Source organism: Durio zibethinus, chromosome 5 (assembly GCF_047325235.1).
Source record: "Durio zibethinus cultivar Kanyao isolate XHJ-2024 chromosome 5, ASM4732523v1, whole genome shotgun sequence".
In the NCBI taxonomy this organism is placed as follows: domain Eukaryota; kingdom Viridiplantae; phylum Streptophyta; class Magnoliopsida; order Malvales; family Malvaceae; genus Durio; species Durio zibethinus.
In genome coordinates this window covers 3,839,024-3,846,230 of record NC_143166.1, presented here as the reverse complement: position 1 = coordinate 3,846,230, position 7,207 = coordinate 3,839,024, and the positions used below count along the sequence as shown (strand labels likewise).

At 32.1% G+C, this 7,207-nt stretch overlaps 1 pseudogene across 1 annotated transcript; it reads right to left on the bottom strand.

Annotated features, from left to right (window-relative positions):
* Nucleotides 1–1,960: 1,960 nt before the first annotated feature.
* LOC111282141 (nicotinate-nucleotide pyrophosphorylase [carboxylating], chloroplastic-like) lies at nt 1,961–5,093 on the bottom strand (annotated as a pseudogene). Its single transcript, XR_016342104.1, has 9 exons — nt 4,949–5,093; nt 4,594–4,703; nt 4,369–4,511; nt 4,016–4,149; nt 3,857–3,920; nt 3,703–3,785; nt 3,014–3,097; nt 2,753–2,925; nt 1,961–2,426 (listed from the first exon to the last, which is right to left on the bottom strand). The product of XR_016342104.1 is annotated as a nicotinate-nucleotide pyrophosphorylase [carboxylating], chloroplastic-like (transcript).
* Nucleotides 5,094–7,207: the final 2,114 nt, after the last annotated feature.

Below are 7,207 nucleotides of genomic sequence, written 5' to 3'. Positions count from 1 at the left end.
TTGTTAAAGATCGTCTTTCAAGCACATGTTCTTTATGCAACTTTATGATATGAGCATGAACCAATGCAAAAGAATGAGAGAAAATATTAGTATGTCCAAAAAAAAAAGAATAAATAAATAAGTAAATTAAAACATTACACAGAATAAGAAGAATAGACCCTATGCTTTTGATCAATTCTAAAAGGGAAAGATGATGGCTCTATCTCTACGTTAGGCATTCTTAAAGTCCACTATATGTGGTTTAAAGTTAAAGTCTAAAAGTTTTTAAATTGCTTTTTACATCATTATCATCACAGACTAGTAAAACACTCTAATCCTCACCTATTACAAGTTACAAGCGAAAAAAATTTAATTTGAGTGAGAGTATTTCGCTAGCCACTGCGGAGGCATTAAACCTCACGAAAGTAATAGGTACTTTACTCTCTCCTAGAGGGACGAAGTTCGAGTATAGAGCTCATGTTATGTATATACATATGAATGACATAATTAATAAAGTAATATGAATGAATAAAAAAATATATACAAAAGGTTTAGTTTTATTAGGGTTTCGGATAACACAAATTTATTTGTTGGCTTGACTCTCAGACGTCCCAGTGGAATCGTCAAACTGTCATAAAGTCTAGATCCGAGGATCTATCGCTAGACATTGACTTGAAAAACTCGTCACCAATCTTTTTTATTTAGGTGCGATTGACCAACTAAAAAATCTATCCTTTTAAGAAACACCTAAGTTTAAAGGTCCCCAAAAGAATAGGTTCAAGTCTACTAACTAGAATAGAATTCGAGAGTACGATTACGTGTAAGAAAAGTTGTAGCACCCTCACAACGTCAATCGAAAGATGATACCAACTTAATTTTATGTTATCCAATAAGCCTTAAAAATTTATCAAATAATTAATTATCAAAAATTATTCTCAATTGACTCTAATACTTTTAACAAAAAATTAAAAAAATTTTCTCACCTCAAGAATATGCAAAGAGACTACTATTTCACTTGCAGAGGTTTTATCGTTGGATTATTTATTATTAAAAAAAATTTAAAAAACAAAAAGGAAAAAAATAAAACGAAAAAAAAAAAGAAAAAAAATGATTTAGCTTTAAGTATAAATATTTTTTTCTTCAAAAAAACTCATTGCTTTCGTACAAGAAAAATTTATACTTTCAACTTCTCCTCAAAAAAATCTTTTTTTTTAAATTATTTTCAAAAAAAATTGATACTTTCAACTTTTTTTCAAAAATAATTTTTAGAAAACTTATTTTCAAGAAAAATTGATACTTTCAACTTTTCCTCAAAAATATTTTTTAGAAAAACTTATTTTTTTAAAAAAATTAATACTTTCAATTTTTTCTTAAAAATATTTTTTTGGAATTTTATTTTAAAAAAATAAAATAAAAATAAAATTAAATAAAATAAAAAATACTAAATAACTCTAATCTAATCAATAAATAATAATAATAATAATAATAAATATATATATATAAAAAAACCTTTTGAACGGCTCGGCTCGACTAGAAAACAACTCGGCTCAAGATAAAAATAGCGGCTTGAAGACGCGGCTCAAGGAGGTCGGCTCGACTAGGTTCCAATGGTTGGCTAGCACTCGAGTCACACGCGGGTCAAACGCGGGTTGGCGCTCGAGTCGGATCACCCGATTTCAAAGCGCAGATCCTCTGGGAATAGTAACGCCAAAACGACGTTTTCAACAAGTATAAAAAGCTCTAACCTCTGTTTTTCAACAGACCGTTTCTTTTTTTCTCTCTCTTCTCCTCTTTTTCTTTCTTTCTCTCTCTAAACAATCCTAGATTCCGATTGAATTTCTATCGAAATCTAGAAAAAGTCGTCGAAATCTTCAAACCTGATCAAAAAACTTGTCGAAAAATTCAAAGTTTGTTTGTTAAGAAATTTGTTTGTTTACATGAGCAAGAATGACAAGGTAAGTCACCAAAAATGAATTCCATCTTAAAAAATTAAGTAGCAAGAGATTCCATACAATCTTTCTTGCATAATTTTGCTCAGGTTTCACATATTTGAAGATCAAAAAGCCAAGCAAATAAAGTGAAACATTGTTTCACAAACCCCATCATGACCCCCAGATAAAGAAAAAGAAAGAACAAACGCCTTCTAACTAACACATCACTGAACAGGGGTAATTTAGTATGAAACAACAGACATCATCAGTATCTTTCTACACAGTCTGTAGGCACTAAATAAATGAAGTGAAAAACTACATGATAAAATCATGAGATACCTCCGTCTCAAATTTCCTGTTGATCAGCTCCATAGCTTCTTTAAGCATAGACACATCAACATCGCCATTTGGAAGAGGTACAACCATATTATCCAACATTATTCGGGTCAAGGAAGTCTTCGTTTGAGATGCATATTGCAACACCTCCTTTACTTCCTCATGTGTCCGGGTCTCAACCTTGAAAAAGACATTTTTCAACATATCTGCTACAGTTGCCACAACGCATTGACCGATTGATTCATTTCCACAAACACACACACACACACAGAGGAGAAGAACCACTATGAGGCATTACTAATTAGAAGCAAGATATATTGAATCACAAAATTCAAGTTAAACATATTTTTCAACAATGATTTATGCTTCAAAACGGGGAGTTGAATCAAGTTACGGGATACATGATGTACCACATAAAGATTTATAGATTCATACCCAACTCTGTTGGCTAGTCCACTGCACAAAATATTTAATTTGCTATAGATTTTACCATCGGAAGAAATTACCTCAACCTCCATTTGAAGATTTTCTCGCTCTAAATACTGGTCAACAGATCTAAGGGCATTACTTATTCCTCCAGGGCATTACTTATTCCTCCAGCTATTGATATATGATTATCCTTTATCTACACCATATCAAACAAACCCAGTCTATGATTCCTTCCTCCACCAATTAGTACCTACAAGAAGAAAATTTCAACAATATCAACAAAGGCATAAGAGAAAGAACTAAGAACTAAAAAGTAAAATCTCAGAAATGATCTACACCGCCCACTTATCCACCAATCGTAAGCCTGGAGCAGTTTTTCTTGTCTCTAAGATGTATGCAGGTTGTGCAGCATCAGCCATTGCCTGCAGAATAATTAACATTCTAAAACAGTCTTTTGTACACATTACAAAGTTATGGCACCGATAAGCTTTTGTTAGGTATCTTGTTTCTTAATTATATTTACTGTGCATAAATGATGCAATTTCCATTTCATGACCGAATTCATAGGTTAAAACAGTTGGGAATTTTATTTCATGTCTTGTTTCTTTATCATATTTACCGTACATACATGATGTAATTTGCATTTCAAGAATGAATTCATGATATAATTTGCATTTTACAAGTATTAGTCCGTTAAAAATTGTGAATTAGCTATGTTTTGATCATATATACAGGTGGAAACACAAGGCAACTTAATAAGCGGTAATAAAAAACTTGAAAATTCTAGAAGAATATCCACGCAGTTATGTTTGGTCAAATAAAACTTATACTTGTCAACCTTATTGTTTTTCATTTCCAGTTCACAACAATCTAAAATGTAACTTACGCAATTCCTATTTTCCTACAACCATCCTTGTTATCTGCTCTGTAAAGTAAACTAAGATTTGCTTGATTACAATAGGGAAACTTAGCTATGATTAAGAGAAAATCATTTCTTTATTTATAAAACTCAAGGAAATGGAAGCACCTTAGTTAGTGTTGCTATACCACTCATCCGCTGCATAAAGTTCAGAGCTATTCTTTCAGCTACGACAATGCTGTGTGCCCTTCCTATATGGAGGGAGCATATAATTTTAATACAAGTTTCTTATACACAATTAAGAAACACCTTTTTGGCTTACCATAAACTTTTCCAAATTGCATCCCCTTCCGAACATAATCTCCATCCTTTCGAGACCACTCCACCTGATATCAGAATGCACATCAAAAGGAGGGAGTGTGTGATCCAGACACGCAAACCATATGGATAATCCAATACAGAAAGTACAGTGCCTCTATACCTTCAAAGAAGGATCAACCTCTTGAAACACCATCTCCGATAGTGCAATTCCAGCAATGATACCATCCTCTTTTGCCAGAAAATGGGCTTCCACTTCCATGTCAAATGGGATGGTGGCCATACAAGTCACATCCCCTGCAATTGAACCCAAATGTTATAGGATTTGAATGCAGAAAAAATATAAAGATTTAACTGAATATTTGCTCCCCCTTCATCAAAGCCTTAGCTTATTGTTTTCATAAAAACCATTAAACATCATTACCAACTTAGTAGAGCAAAGATTATGAAATATGAAAACACTGAAAAAGGAAACAAAGCAAGAAAGAATATTGTAAAATCAAATGATAACCAAACATCGATTCCCAGCATCTTCAGCAAGAGCAAGTTTTATAATGCCCTTTAAATCATATGTAGGGTGTGAAGGAGGCTTTATTGTCACGGCTTCAAACGATACTCCAGCAATTGGAGTGTGAGCAGCAGCCATTCTGACAACACGCCTACCACTCCAGAGTCCAGACAAATAAAATCAGGCTCAACCAACTACTAAACGAAAGGGTAATCTATAATTCAACAATGTACCTTGAAGTTGTACACCAATGAGGCAAAACAATTGAGGAAACAGAAAGTATTCCAGGCATTAATTCTTTGTCTGTTAAGTTCTCATAGGCCAGTGAGCTTTCAACTGTTACCTGATAACAGATAACTCCCAGTAACAGACAGAAGCATCAGAAAACTATATGCGAAATTGCTATATTAATGAAACAACACATTAAAAATCAAAATTTCATGTTTCGAAGGCCTCCAGGAAGTTTTTTTTTTATTTTTTACGAGATCACCCGGCAGGTTTTAGATATTACAGTAATTTGAGCAAAAAATCAAAAAAAGGAAAAGAAATGAACATGTAAACAAGATTGGTGGATTGAGGTCTCCATACCTTACCGAAAATTGATTTATAGAAAGCACCCAAGTTCGGGAATTTGGCACGGCTTCTGAGAAAAATGACCCAATGCCAAAATCTTTCTTCTTCACCCCTACAAAAATGGGTACTATACTTTCCCCCCTCTCTCCTCAAGGCTTTAGTTAGATGGCATCCTTTTAAAGCCTTGTCGAGCCTAATCCATGGGTTTTCTTCCCGAATCAAGTATGAGACATTTTGGTTTGGGCCAAATATTTTCTTTTGGGTTGATGGTGTGGTTCGTGTTTTTAATAGACCCATAGGCTCCATCCATGGATGCAAACAACATGTAGGGCCTAGAACAACCCCAAACCCTATAACAGATTGGGAGGACAAGGCGCAAATAACAAGTCCAAGGAATTTTCCAAGCAAAGGACTGGGAAATTTCCTGGAACTCTACTTCAAAGACCCACAATGATCGATCAGCCTTTTACAGTTTTGATGATGCATATTATTCACGTTTTAGAGCCCGTTCTAAATGTCCGTTCTTTACGCAAAAAAATGAGCAGACTTTGGTTACAATTTTTATTTTGTTTTGTAGAATGTAGACTGCAAAGAGTTGGAAATAAAGGAAACCAGAAATTCAAAGATAAATGTTCACTGTGTTTCTAAATTGGCTGCTATTGGATTGTTCAATTATGACTTCACTTGAAAACTAAGCAATAAAAAAGAGAAAAAGATAATCCATTCTTCAGTGGCAGATTAATAATTCTATGCATTGAAAATCATAGGCATTTAAATCCGACCGCTGTCTCTTTCTGTTTCATTGTATATATTTTTTCACTTCTGTTGTTGTAACAACACATAAGCAGCTGAAACTGAAAGTTTGAAACAACCAAAAGGGAAGTAACTGACGATGCGGTCTTCAGAGGGATCTTTCAAGCGTTTGAGGTTTATTGTCGTTCTTTTTCTTCTGTTACTGGCCAGGGCTTCCATTGGAGGATGCATCCGACCAATGAACAAAGATACTAAAAGTTTTGGACATTTGTTCGACACCCAGCTGCCTCGAGGGCCAGTGCCTCCTTCAGGGCCGTCTCCATGCCATAACAAGCTTGATCCTTACAACCAGCAAGAGTTTTCGTTCCCTCATGATTATATCATTTGCCCATGATCACAGAAAAAGAATCTTTTTGTTCATTTTTCCTTTTTCCTTTTTTTTTTTCCAACATAGAAGAGAAATCAGCAGTAAGAACTCAAAAGGTTCAAAGTAATTTATCACTTGTATCATTCTTTGTTAAGAAATTTGTTTGTTTATCAAGCAGAGATTTTCCAAATTAAATTTAGCATATTTATGATAGATTGATACTTAAAATTATGATAAAATAAAATAATATGATACTATAAATATAATTATATTAAATAATATTATTTTATTTTATATTTGATGTGTATAAAAATTATGATAAAATAATTTATTTATTACTTGAAATTATCTTTTTTTTTAAATTTATATAATTTAAATTATTAATAGATTTTTAAAGATATAATAACACATAAAAATTGAATCTTATAAATTAAAAATAATTTTTTTATTTTGAAAAAATTGATTAAGATAATAATTAATCTTTTTTATAATTCTATTTATTTTTTAAATATAAATAAAATATAATATAAAATAATTATTATCTTATTCTCTCTAATATCTTATATATCCAAACATGACCTAATGCAATTATACACTATTCCCCCTTTTAGATCTATTAGGTTGGATCTGAACAGAACACGTGGCAATTAGCCTCATAGGCAACGACATCTTCAAAATAATTGATGGTACTTGCATCTATTAACGGCGAGAGTGGTTAGAAAAAAATGATAACAGCTCTCCTTGGATAATGATGGCAGGCGAATTCAATATTTTTTTCAAAAATATTCATTTATAATATATACAAAATTAACGGATAAAATTATTAATTTTATCAATAAAAAAGGATAAATTAACGCGCTTGCGACGTTAAATGATTTTGAGAAGAGAGAGAGAGAAAGGAAAATCAAAAGCTTTGTTGAATTATTTGATGCCTACCAATGACCCTTAATTCATTTGCCATTATGCCACTATCTTTTTCTTCTTCAGTTAAAGTTTGAATATAGATTTTTAAGCTTCACATTTCAATAATGTATTTTTGACTTTAGTTTAATTTTAAATATATTTAAAATATTAAAATATTTTATTCAACAATATTTTTATTAAACTTTGACATTTAAAAAATAAAATAAAAAAATAAAATTACTTGCTCCGAA